The sequence below is a fragment of the Pinus tabuliformis genome, chromosome X, assembly GCF_031772625.1.
Source record: "Pinus tabuliformis cultivar Carrire ecotype Pingquan chromosome X, CPIR1, whole genome shotgun sequence".
Classification (NCBI taxonomy): Eukaryota; Viridiplantae; Streptophyta; class Pinopsida; order Pinales; family Pinaceae; genus Pinus; species Pinus tabuliformis.
This window is the reverse complement of record NC_142308.1, coordinates 1,621,837,452-1,621,852,208: the sequence shown is the minus strand read 5'-3', so window position 1 is coordinate 1,621,852,208 and position 14,757 is coordinate 1,621,837,452. Positions and strand designations below refer to the sequence as shown.

Here is a 14,757-nt window from a genome sequence, read left to right as displayed (position 1 = left end):
GGAAGGGAAATGCAATCTTCCTGAAGTAGGTTGACACAACTGCGGCCATGGCATAGATCCACGGTCTTCCTAGTAGGATGTTGTAATCAAGATTCCCATCGATGACTTCAACATCTATTTCTACTGTTTTCCCTCCTAGTTCAACTTTCAAGTTACTTAGGATACCATATGGGGTATATGTCCTTCCGTCGAATGCTTTTAATGTCGTCAAAGATCGCGACAAGGTTGGAGATCCTAAAGTTTTCCAGCAACTCATCGACATAATGCATGTAGATGCCCCCTCATCAATAATTGTTCGATGAACAGTTTTGTTGAGGGCTTTCACTTGAATGAGGAAAGCTAGTTGAGCTGGTAACTGAGGGTCATATCCTTTATGATCAAAGGCCACAAGATTGGAATCCATTGGGTCAATCCCACCTATTGCTGATAATAAAGCTTGCTCTTGGGAGAAGCAATTTTGCGGTACCTCAAGTGTCGACATAGTGGACGGCGATTGGGCCAGGTCCTCTGTCTGTGTTATTTTCGCACAAGGATTAAATGTCGATTCGTGTACTGCTCCCTTTTGCGACTTTATCATTGGCTCAGGAACGATGGGTGGCACAACTTCGGTCAAAGTTGTTGTCGAACTACTAGGTTGTTCATTAGCCTTGTTGTTCGACAGCTTTGGATTCCTGTAATCTTTATTCCTCGTCAAAGCATCATTTTGCTGCTTTGATACAGACAACATAAGCACTTGGGATCGGGAAGCATTTTGATTAGCAACCAGTTCGGTTCCCGAGCTTGGAAACGGATCAGTCAACACAGTTGAGGTTTTCGAACTCTTAAAGAATCTTTTAAGCTCAGCTTTGTATGGACAATCTGCTGTCCAATGATCCTCATCGCATATATGACACCCCGCAGGGGGTTTCCTTTTTCTCCCTTTCTTTTTCTTCTTGCCCCCTGGTTGCTTCAGTTGTTTGCCCTTGTCGTCCGACACGGCACTTACTTCCGAGGCAAGAAGTTCCTCATTTGCATTTTGACCGGAAATCTTACGGGCCTTTTTAGATATAGCCTTTGTCAATTTCATGTCTGTTGTGCCAATCACGCCATCGCCGGCATGAGAGTCATTGTTTGATTTAGGAGGAGGAGGAATTGAGAATTCTGGTCTAGGGGCATCAGGTATTTTGTCGTAGAGCGTGCCGGACTGAGTGTAAACCAAGTCCAGATATTGCGCACGAGCAATGACTTGCTCTTCCGTTACGACTCCCCCATTTGCCACATCTTCCGTGATGGCAGGAAGTAATGACTTGATAAACCATTCAGCTAATAGCTGATCGGGAACGTACGTTTTTACCATCCTACGACGACGTCGCCACTCATGTATATGATCAGATATGTGAGTGGCCGTTGTCTGTTTGAAGTTGGTTAGGAGTTATGTTCCCGTTTCATACCTTATCGGTAATTGAAAATGGGTTAAGAAAGTCGTGGCTAAGGTACTGAAGTTGTCGAACGAAGCTCTAGGCAATTCAATATACCATTTTGCCGCTGGACCCGTTAACGTCCTCTGAAAAAGGCGAAGCCTTATCGAATCATCATTTAGGGTGTTTGATGAACACCATAGATGAAATGTCATCACGTGATTTGATGGATCTTCACCTGGATTTCCATTAAATTTAGGAATATCTGACGGAAGTTTATGCGGAATCGTTGGCCACCCATGGGCATAAGCAATTGGATGATTCGTCAGCCGGTTTAGATCTGGTAATTCTAGAGTTGCTACAAAGGGCAACTGTTGATTCAGGTTAGGCGAAGCATACCCAGGATAAGATGGAATCGCCTGAGCAGTGGGTATTTGCATACCAGCATAATGTATTTGATGCTGGCAACTTTGACAAGGTTGATGGGCATAACCATTATAATATGGTTGTTGGTAACCGCTTTGTAAATGCGATTGCCCATTACTTACAAAGACTTGTTGCTCAGGTCCTCGATATGATTGCTGGAATGGGGGTTGATGAGTTTGAACTAGCTCTGGTTGTTGAACCAGTCGCTTCTGTCCAATACTGGATGATTGACCAAGATGAGGAGTCATAGTACTTGTTTGAGCCTGATTCGCTCCAGATAAGGAGGCACTAACCGGAGGTTGTGATTGAGTTGTCGAGACAAGAGGCTGTTGTATGGAAACCTGAGAAACTTGGGGTTGACATACAACAGGTAGTGCTTGTACTTGCGACGCAATCACCATACCAGGTATAGTGGCAACATTCGACACAGGGTGGACTGGTTGCATTGAATATGCAACCCTTGGTTGCTGAGGCAGTATCGGTACCCATCCGCTGGATGTAATTCCAGTTTGACCTGAAATTTGTTGTAAACTCCCATATGGTTGTTCTCTAGGGGGGAACAATGAAAAGGCATACTGCCCTCCATATGGTGGCAATCCAATACTTAAAGGGTAGATTGGCCTTTGAAGACACATTGGATCAATTTGTTGAGTTCCAACATAAGAAATACCAGATGATAATCCGGATGAAGAAATAGGAACTAACCATGTCGTCGAAATAGTATCTGATTGGACTCCAGCTTGTTGTTGACAATTTGCCGGGACAGATGGTATACCAGCGAACATCGTTGGAGTAGCGGCAGGAGGCTCTGCCGCTACTGTGTCGGATGACACAGTCCTGGATGTCGACGGTTGTTCAGACATATTTAGTCTATCCAAAAGATTTTCTAGCGATTCTACAAGAACTTTGTGATGAAGGTAGACTAACTTCGAAGATCAACGAGGGAAAGGTGATGATTATTCCGTTTAAAATAAATTTTAACGACGCTTGGACACAACTTTCTTTTTCAATTTTAAAGAGTCGAGAAAAAGCTAAAGATGACTCTAGTCTCCTTCGATGTTTTAACGAGCCCGAAATGACAAATGCTCGGATGGACTTTTTCTGTTATAGAGTCTGAAAAAGGCCAAAAGAAACTTCTCTGGAGTTCTTGGCATAGGGTGTGCCAAACTTTTCGCAAAACCGCAGAATACTTTTTAGGGTACGGGCGGCCGATCTTCCTGAATGTTGTGTTCAGTGCATTGCGATCAGTAGGGCGGCCGACACGGCTTCCTAAGGATAAAGGTTTTATGCCTATAGGGGTCTCCCAATATATACGCGACGGTATGTGGGAGCACAATCCGTACTGGCGCTATCGTCCCTCAGGAGGAATCACCCACCATCCACGAGATCGACAGTCACCAGGCTTTACGACGCCGGAACACGTCTTTAGCCTAGACCTCTATGTTGTGCGTTATGTTACAAAGCGTTGTTAAGTTCATTCAATTTATTTTAGGTTGATCTTTTTAAAGTTTGCCTTTCAAGGTTCACCACGAGATGTATGATACAAATTCCTAAATGCAGTCTAAAGATGATAAGCAAGCTTTATATCTTTTCAACTTTGAAAATCCTAGCTACTAAGGGAAAAGAAAGACACCATCTTTTCTCAAAGAGCAATCAGCACACTCTAATGCACTTTTCCTAAATCAAACATGCAAACTATCAAGATGCAAATGCACAATGCAGGTGTTTGTTTTCCACTTTCTTAGTATTGATGCCTACAAAGAAAGCTTTTTGTACAACTTTGAATTTGCTTTTAAATGACAAATACAAACAAGTTTACTTTTTCGAAATCAGAAAGGGTAGAAGAGATTACAACACTTAACGATTTTCGAAATAAACTCTTGTTTCGACACTTTAAAAGAGACAAACTCAAACCAATAAGCAAAAGCAAATGTATAATCAACTGTAAACAGCCAATGAACTCTCTCCTAAGATCACAATCAACAGATCTGAATCAAGGGCTACAGGATGATTATTTCACTCATGCAAAGGAAAACTGTAAATGACGCCACAAACACATAAAAACACTCACAGTCTTTTTGTACAAAAGGAGGCGGAATTTAAGCAGAGAAAAGGAGTTATCAGACTGGTACCTATGCTGGTTACAGGCTGCAAAAATCAGAGATCAAAACAAGGCAAAACAGAGCAGAGAGCCCCAACTGCACAAGAGCAAACTGGTTCAGCGCAACCTCAACACAGGGGTTTTGACATTCAGCGCAGGTAGCCTTCACGGGACCTGCGTTGAAATGCAGAATCCCTTCACTGGGTCTGCGCTGAAGGAGAAACTCTCGTTTCCCACAGGTTCTGGGTCACAGATTGCTACTTAATCAACTGTTTCAGGCCAAATAAAAGCAACAAGCAAGGTACAATCAAAGGGATGCTTTGAGGGGGGCACTAAGATCTATCACAAAGGATCATCAAGTCATTTGTGAGTCCATAGTTCAGATCATAGACAAGTCCAGTGATTGGATCAAAGCAACAACCGTCTACTTTGCATCCGGGAATAGCAGATGCAGTTCGATTGTTGCTGTCAAGTCTATGAAACAAACAATGATAGAAACACAAATAAAATGACTAAACAGATCTCCCCAGCGGAGTCGCCAATTTGTTGTGGGGAAAAATGCCTATGCAGGACGATCCTATCCACCTAAGGTGTGACAGTGCCTTAGCAACAAACATAGACAACTATTCTAGTATTCTTTCCTTTATGAATTAAGAATGAAGAGAGAGATAGATGGACTAACCGGTGTCTTCCGTTTGTCCCTCGATCCAGCTTCTCTTCTCTTGGAGAGTTCCCAGCTACTTGCCTTCTTGCTTGCCCAGCTTCAAGAGGTTTCTGCAAGATCACAAGAAGAGAACACTACACAAGACATGGATTCATATTCATAACTAGTTCAGGATTAGAAGTAAACTAAACATACTAATGCATTCATACATCAAAAATACACCAGTATATAGGAGAAACCAAGATAGCTTTATTGATGAATAACAAGGTTCAGGAAGAGATACAACCCAGAGGGCTCCAATCCAGCATCTCCTTCCCAGCAAATGGAATTCCTATCTTCACCCCCTTTCAAAGCATTAAGCACCCAATGATTCCAATCTCAAACCAATAGCAATTCTTTGCAATAACAAAATTCCAGCCTCCTAGATCTCATGGAGGAGAGATCCATATATAGATGTTTGGAGAGAGGATGAGTCAGCTTGAGATCTGACTAGTGTCCTCTCCCTCTGTCAGTTCTTGAGTCCACTTGGAGGTTCTTGCTTCCACTTGGAGATTTGGAACCTCTTACTCATCACCAGTCGAATTCCCTGAGGCAAGTGTCATTTTGGAAGCTTCCTGGGTTTTGACACCTTGAGAAATGAGCCTGCCACTTGTCCATTCTCGTTCAGCGCAGGTAGCCAGTGTTCCAGTTGACATTCAATGCAGGTAGCCAGTGTTGGCTTTGACATTCAGCGCAAACAGCTAGTGTAGCCACTGAAATGATCCTGAATTGACTTGTTTTGAGTAGTTTTTTGGTGGAGAACTTCTGTGAATTGCTGTGGTTTGTTAGCCTTGTTCCTCTAGCGGTAGGAACAACATGTTTAGGGACTTTGGATCCCTTAGATTATGGACATTTCATGCTCAATGTTGTAAGGCACAAAAATGTCTATAACATGGGGTGCAGCTTTCCTTGTACCTGCGTTCATTCTGGAATGCAGCATGATGAAAGACTGATGAGATGCAAAAGTTTCAAGGAGGAGAATAAGAGGATTCTGGTTGCAACTGATCTGGTAGGCAGGGGAATTGACATTGAAAGAGTTAATATTGTTATCAACTATGACATGCCTGAGTCTGCAGATACTTATTTGCACAGGGTTGGAAGGGCTGGATGGTTTGGCACAAAGGGTCTTGTAATTACCTTTGTTTCTTCTGCTTCTTCATCAGAGGAGGATGTGCTGAAGCAGGTTCAAGAACGTTTTGCAGTTGATATCAAGGCACTCCCAGCACATATAGAAGCATCAACATACATGCCATCATAGCCATTGAAATCTGCTCTGGTGTCTGCAATAATTATCCTTCTCATTCATCTCAGTTTTGGCATGGTCTAGTTTTGTTTTCTGTTCATATGCCTTACCTTCATATGCTGGTTCTTCTACCAAATTTATTGCACTTCTAAATTTAGAAGAACCTTTCCTCCTCTAACTTCAATTAACAATTTTCTCTTGTACTTCTACTTGGGATATTTCTGCTTATTTTATAATAATCAAAATTTTATAACTATGAATTATCTTATGGTTGTGTGGATTTTCATGAAAATGGATAATTTATGTAGTGTAGGAGGGAATTGTTATAATGAGAGACAATTTTTTCGAGAACACTAGCACATACGTTATGATTAAGACTTGATTAAGATAATGTACTACTCAGTGGTTTTTTAGCATTTCTAATGCAATGAAAACTGTTTTTTATCTTAACACATTAAGGCATTTTATATTTGAATCTTTAATATAAGTGGTAGGTGGTGATAATAATATAATTGATAATATAGATATTAAATTCATTAAATTGTTTTAAAAGTTACAAGTGTAAGAGTTATGAAAGTATAGAGAAAAAAGGTTTTCATTTAAAAATGGGTAGTTTAATATGTCTTCAAAATTATGTCATATGTTTATGTGAGATAGATATGTTTTTCAAATTAGAAAGTTATAAAAGTATAAAGAAAATTGGTTTTCAATGAAAAATAGCAATCGTTCAATATGTTTTTAAAAATATGTTATTATGTGGTTCAAATTAGACAATATGCTAGTCACATTAAAAAATAGTTGTATGAAGAGTTTATTTAATGTTGGAAAAATATCAATAAATGTATATTTGGTGTACAGTTATGTATTACAAATAAAAATTTAAAAAGAAAAATCTTTGGATTAGAGGATGTTACAAAGATATATTATTTGTTATTAGAATTTATTTTTATTTTTATTATTATTTTTAAATAAATGACTATGGGAGATAGTATTTGAGTTAATAAGATTAAAAGAGTAGATATTTGTCAAAAGTGAGACACCCCATATTTCTAATATGATTTTAGATAATTTATATCTTACTAAATAATAAATTATTATTAAATCTAGTTTGGAAATTATTGGATATACTATTGGTTATAATATCAACCATTTCATTAAATCTTGGAACTAATTCATATTAATCTAATGAGTTACCCATATATACACACACACGAGTAATCAAGTGGTTGATTACTTTATTAATTTTTTAAAGATAAGATTATTATTTTTTAAATTTTTTTCAAATTAATTTGTTATAATTTAATTTAAAAGAATTATAATATATATATGAAGTTCTTTTCATCTCAGTGATGGTGTTAAGTTATATTATGTGATGTGATGTAAACATTTTGATTGTGGCAAATTACAGAGCAATAAAAATAAAAATAAAATTAAATAAATAAAATATAAAAATAAAATTAATAATAATAAGTATTAATTAAAACATTTTGACGCGTTTAAATAATGTAAAAATGAAAATAAAATAAAATAATAAATATAATTCTAAATTATTAATAATAAAATGAGTTAATTTTGACGTAATATCATTTTAAACTTAATAATATTATTTAAACTTTTAATAAATTTATAATAATATAATAATAACTATAGATTATTACATTGATTTATAAATTTACACATTAACAATATATTAATTTAAACACTAACACATCATAATCATGATCAATTTGGTCAAAGATAGTGAACATGAAGATCATGTTGAACCATAATAATTGATAGGCATTATGTTTAACATCCTTACAATTAAGCATAGACACATATCTAGAGTCATCATGCTGACATAGAGAAATATATTTAGCCTTTGTAGTCAACCTTTGCAACCAATGTATAAATAGTCAACCATGGTTAATGTTAATCAACTATATATTTACCATACTCAATGATAGTGAACATTGTTCACTCATAGTCATCCTTTGTCTAACATGGTCAATCATGGTCAGTCATAGTCAAGCATGCTCAATCATGGTCAATCGTCATATTGTGATAAAGATTGTCTCGATATGAAAATCAACCATGGTCAACCTTGGTCAACCATGGTGAATCATGGTGAATTATGGTCAACAATATTCTATATACCTTGGGTTTATAATTTTTATCCCTTGGGTTTATAATGTCAATCTCTTAGGTTTACTAATCTAAGGGTTCATATTTCTAGGGCTTAATATTATTCCCTTAGGTTTATAATCCCTTGGGGTTTTTGTATTAATTCCTAGGGTTTATTATTCCCTTGGTTTTATGATATTGATCCCTAGGGTTTATTATTCCTTTGGGTTTATGATACTGATCATGGTCAACCATGGTCAACCATGTTTTATAAATTCAATCAGGGTCAACCATCGTCAACCAAATTTTATAAAATTAATCATAGTTAACCATGCTCCTACATTGCATTGTGACAAGGATTGTCTCAATATGAAAATCAGTCATTGTTTCAACCATGGTCCAATGTCGTATTATGAAAAAGATTGTTTCAATATGATCATCATGGTCAACCATGATCAACCATGGTCAATCATGGTCAACCTTGGAAAACCATGTTCAACCATGTTTTATAAAATTGAAGATTGTCATCCATGGTCAATCATGGTAAACCATGGTCTAACATCACATTCTGACAAAGATTGACTTGATATGAAAACCAACCATGGTTAAGCATGGTCAACCATTGTCCAATGTCGCATTGTGACAACGATTGTCTCAATATGAAAATCAACCATGGTCAATCATAGTCAACCATGTTTATTTTAGTGTTTATAATATTTATATTGGGGTTTATATACCTTGGGTTTATAATATTAGTCCCTTGGGATTTTAGTATTAATCCATTGGTTTTATTATTCCCTTAAGTTTATAATATCAATCTCTTGGGTTTATAATATCAATCCCTTGGGTTTATAATATCAATCATGGTCAACCATGGTTAACCATGGCCGAATGTCGCATTATGACAATGATTGTCTCAAAATGAAAATCAGCCATGGTCAACCATGGTCCAATGTCGCATTATGACAAGATTGTCAAGATATGGAAATCAATCATGGTCAACCATGGTCCAAATTTGCAATGTGATAAGGATTATCTCAATATGGAAATCAACCATGGTTAACCATGTTTATTTTAGGGTTTATAATATTTATCTTAGGGTTTATATACCTTGGGTTTATCCATTTTATCCCTTGGGTTTATAATATCAAACGCTTCGGTTTATTAATCTAAGTGTTCATATTCCCGGGGTTTAATATTGTTCCCTTAGGTTTATAATTCCTCGGGTTTTTAGTATTAATCCCTAGGGTTTATTGTTCTCTTGGGTTTATACTATCGATCGCTAGGGTTTACTATTCCCTTGGGTTTATAATATCGATCATGGTCAACCATGGTCAACCATGTTTGATAAATTCAATCATCATCAACCATATTTTAGAAAATTAATCATGGTCAACCATGACTAATCATGTTTAGCCATGCTCCAACATCACATTGTTACAAAGATTGTCTCAATATGAAAATCAATCATTGTTTCAACCATGGTCCAATGTCGCATTATGACATAGATTATTTCAATATGATAATCATGGTCAACCATCATCAACTGTGGCTAATCATGGTCAAGCTTAACCATATTCAACCATGTTCTATAAAATCAAACATCGTCATCCATGGTTAATCATGGTCAATCATTGTTAAACATGGTCAACCATGGTCCAACATTGCATTGTGAAAATGATTGTATCAATATGAAAATCAACCATCGTCAACCATGTCCAACCATATTTATTTTAGTGTTTATAATATTTATCTTAGGGTTTATATACATTTCAGTTTATAATATTAGTCCCTTGGGTTTATAATATCAATCATGGTAAACCATGGTCAAATGTTGCATTGTGACAATGATTGTCTCAAAATGAAAATCAATGATGGTCAACCATTGTCCAATGTCGCATTGTGACAAAGATTGTCTCGATATGAAAATCAATCATAGTTAAGCATGGTCAACCATGGTACAATGTTGCATTATGATAATGAATATCTCAATATGGAAATCAACCATTGTCAACCATGTTTATTTAAGGGTTTATAATATTTATCTTAGTGTTTATATACCTTGGGTTTATAATTTTTATCCCTTGGGTTTATAATATCAATCCCTCAAGTTTATTAATCTAACAATTCATATTCATAGGGTTTAATATTATTCCCTTAGAATCCTTAAGTTTTTATTATTATCCCATAGGGTTTATTATTCCCTTGGGTTTATAATATCGATCATGGTCAACCATGTTTTATAACATCAATCATGGTCAACCATGGTCCAACATCGCTTGGTGACAAATATTGTCTCAATATGAGAAGCAACCATGGTGCAATGTTGTATTGTGATAAAGATTCTATCGATTTGAAAACAAATCATGGTCAAACATGGTCAAACATGGTCTAATGTCACATTTTGACAAGGATTGTTTCACCATGAAAATCAACCATGGTCAACCATGTTTATTTTAGTGTTCATAATATTTATCTTAGGGTTTATATACTTTGGGTTTATAATATTACATTTAATATTAAATAATAATTAATATCAATTAATAATTATTATTAACTAAAATGATAATAATAATATTTTTATTGTAATAGTATTTTGTTAATATTATTGGCTAGCTCTTGATGATATTCATATTGTCGGTGATTCCCACTCTGTTATTAAATGGATGTGGAATTTATTGGTTATGCGAGCTATTCATATTGTTGGTGATTCCCGCTTTATTATTGAATGGATGCAGAATTCAATGGTTATCCCCTCCTTACATCAACGACTACAACAAATTTGGACATTGAAATACTTCTTTCAAAATATTACTTTAAACCATATAGACAGAGAGAAAAATTGTATAGCAGATTCCTTTTCTAAGAGGGGTGTATCTTCACAGCTTTGGGTGATCCATTTTATCACTTCAATCAATGGTTCTGTTTGCAACTCCGGAGCCTTCTTTGTTTAAGCTTTCACTAGATTCAATACTCTCTAGCTCCTCTTTCATGTCTCTATTTTTTGTACCTGGGGATAGCTTCTTGCTGGTTGTTATAATATTTTCAACTAGTTATTGAGCCCACATTTCCCTTTCCTTTTGTTGTTTATGGCACCGTTTCTGATTTGTTATTGGAGACTCGTGTTTTAAGTGGCCCGTGTTATTTTCACTGATCCTTTTGGTTTTTTCCATGTTAGATGGCATTGGAACTTTTGTAGATCTTGGTTTGTTGTATCTATTGATATTATGTAACTATTAGCACAACCACATTAATAAATGTGGTTGATAAACTTCGATAAGCGTATATTAATTACATTTATAAATACACATTAATATTTATATACATTTATATGAACTTCTATATACAACAATATCCATTTATATATATGAAATGTACATTATTACACATATTATATATTAATGTATTTAAATGTAAATTAATGTACTTTAGTGTATGTACATTAGTGTTATGCACACTAATATATATTAATTAAAGTACATTGATGTATAGTAATGTATTTTAACAAACCACATTAAAAATATTAATGTGGTTGATATAGCTAAAGTCTTCATTTGTATCTACCAATGATAAATTTATAACAATAGAAATAACAAGGGATTAATAGCAAAAACCCGGGGTTTATAATCCCTTGGGTTTTTACGATTAATCCCTTGGGTTTATATTCCCTTGGGTTTAATACTAAAACCACAAGGGCTTATAAACCTAAGGAAATAATATTAACCCAATGGATAATAAACCAAAAAGATTAATACTAAAAACCCAAAAGATAAACCAAAAAAATTAATACTAAAAACCCAAGTGAATAATATTAATACAAGAGATTAATACTAAAAACAATAAAATTTATGATGTCTTGTATTAATATTATTCACTTGAGTTTATTTGTTTGGGTTAATACTAAAAACAATAATGTTTATAATCCCTTTATCAAAGTAAATTAAAACACTATCCGTAGCCTGGACTTCTTAGATGGTGAGTTGGAATAGTTAAAGCAAAATATCATTAATTACAGAGATATACCACACGTGGATGCCTTCATAAATGTATTATGACATTTAACAAACGTTAATGATTGCCAGCCCGTAGATTTGGGCGATTCCTATTTCCACCACAAATTCATATTTAATGCGCCTTGACATGCGGGGGCGATAGCGAAATATAACGCGCACCGTCATGACTGGAGGAAAAAAAAAAACGGCGCGCCTTATATTTCGCTATCGCCCCCACATGTCAGGGCGCATTAAATAGGGATTTGTGGTGGAAATAGGAATCGCCGTAGACTTGTGTTAATGCGCAATGATTCTTGGAGACTTTGGTATACGTTTAACTCATTTCTAAGTGTTATATCCCTCCCATGAAACATCGTTCTCTTGAAGTCTCCATAAGTATGTGTGGTGATCACAAGGGCAAGAGCTAACGAGCCTACTATTGGGCATTAAATGCCTGGTTACATGTGTTTTCGATAGCCCGATAATACACACGCTCGTGGTGACTAGATAAATAAAAAATAATGTTGCTGTAACTAGATAAATAAAAAACACGACTATCTTTGTGTTATTGGGTTATTGAGGGCGCATGTAGCCAGGTATTTAATGCCCAATGGTAAGTTCGTTAGCTCTTGCCGATCACAAACACACAGAGTCAATGACAAGGGATCTTTCATCATTAATGCAAAATAAATTTGGAATCTGAGATAACTTGCACATCAACACTTGCATAACATGGGTTACAAAGGGGATTCTTAATTCATTTATTCAATTTGTTTCACCCATGGAGGAAAGGGCCCACCTACTCTAAGTTTTGATTGTTTTTTTTGGAGTAGTCTAACAAGGGAATTCCCTTGTTTCCATCGCCGCTCGGAAAAACGTCAAGCTCTAGCGATCAGCGATTCCTCCACCCTCTACCACCTTTCCCTTTCCGCATCACTCTAAGCCACCTTTCCACATTAAAATCATGGTAGAATCATGGTAGGATAGAATTGCCCGATTTCCATCACATTTTTGCCTTGAAGAGTTAATGCAAGTTTCAATTCGAAGTTTCTGCAAACCGCCGGCTGCTCCCTGACCAATTCGAATCAACACTCCCCTACAGCTCACTAGCGCAGCAGAAAATTCCTATGCCTTGTTAGACTACTCCCTTTTCATTACCGACATATCTCTGATCCTCTTCTCCCACATGAAGCAGCGCACATCATTGCTTGTGGGTAGACGGTTTCACCCTCATATTTTTAAAACAATAAACACTCCTAAAGCACATGCCTCTATGAAGGCTGTAACTGTAATGGACGACCTAGATGTGGGAACACTTTTACCAACAAGGTCGATGGAAGGAGGCGCTACTCATATTGCACGTTAAAGACATAAGCGAAGAGAGATGGACTTACATTTATATGTTGCAGGGCTGCATTGAAAGGAAGGCTTTATAAGAGGGCAAACGAATCCACGCTCACATGAACCGAAGGCGGGAATTCATGGCAGACACGTTTCTGTCAAACACACTTTTGAACATGTATATCAAATGCGGGAGCGTGGTGGATGCTCGCAGAATTTTTGACCAAATGGGAGAGCAGGAACGGGATGTGTGTTCTTGGACTACCATGATCGCAGCTTACTCGAGGCACGGGCCTGCACAGGAGGCACTGGCGCTCTTCCACCAAATGAAGGGGTAGGGCGCTCGGCCGAATCAATTCACGTTTTCCAGTATTCTTCCCACATGTGCCAACCTGGGGTATCTGGAGCAGAGTATAGAGATTCATTATGAGATAATAAGAAGCGGACTTCAATCCGATGTTGTTGTGGCAAACGCCCTACTGGACATGTATGCCAAATGCGGCAGTTTAGAGAAAGCTCGCGAATTGTTTGACAAAATGGGTCAAAGAACTGTGGTGTCTTGGAATGCAATGATTGCAGGATATGCACAGAATGGGCTGGTTGACGAAGCCCACGAGCTCTTTAAGCAGATGCCGTGTCGAGATTTGGTATCTTGGAATACCATGATGGCGGGCTTTGTGCAGAATGGGTTCGTTTATGAGGCTCTAGGACTCTTTAAAGAAATGCGTCAACCGGATGTAGTGTCATGGAATACGATGATCACGAGATTTGCGCAGATTGGGCTTGTTGATGAGTCTTTCAAGCTTTTTAAGAGTATGTACCGGCCAAACATTGTTTCATGGAATGCCATGCTTGCAGGGTTTGCACAGAATGGGTTTATTGATGAAGCCTACATGCTCTTTCGGAAGATGCCTCAGAAGAAAGTCTTATCGTGGACAATGATGATGGCTGGATTTGTGCAGAATGGGCACGACAAAGAAGCTTTGAGGCTCTTTCATCAAATGGAATTGGCCGCGGTAAAGCCGGACTCTATAGCCTTCGCTGGTATTCTTCCAGCATGTGCCAACTTTGGGGTTCTGGAACAGGGCATGGAAATCCATGAGAAAATAATTAGGACTGGTTTCCAGTCTCACTTAGTGGTGGTGAATGCTCTCATTGGCATGTATGCCAAATGTGGTAACCTTTGGAAGGCACGTGAACTATTTGACAATATGCATGAATGAAATGTGGTTACGTGGTCAACAATAGTTGCAGGATATTCCATCAATGGCTTTGGAAGGGAGGCCCTCAAACTCTTTGAGGAGATGTTACATTATGGCATAGGCCCAAATGCTGTTACCTTAGTCGGGGTATTGTCTGCCTGCAGCCATGCAGGTCCAATGGATGAGGGCTATGGATACTTCAATCATATGAGCAATCACTATCATATAACACCTTCAATTGAACACTAC

General features: G+C 37.1%; 1 pseudogene; it reads left to right on the top strand.

The window, feature by feature from the left end:
* The first annotated feature begins 5,519 nt into the window (after nucleotides 1-5,519).
* Nucleotides 5,520-5,885, top strand: LOC149146251 (DEAD-box ATP-dependent RNA helicase 15 pseudogene; annotated as a pseudogene).
* The last annotated feature ends 8,872 nt before the right edge of the window (nucleotides 5,886-14,757 follow it).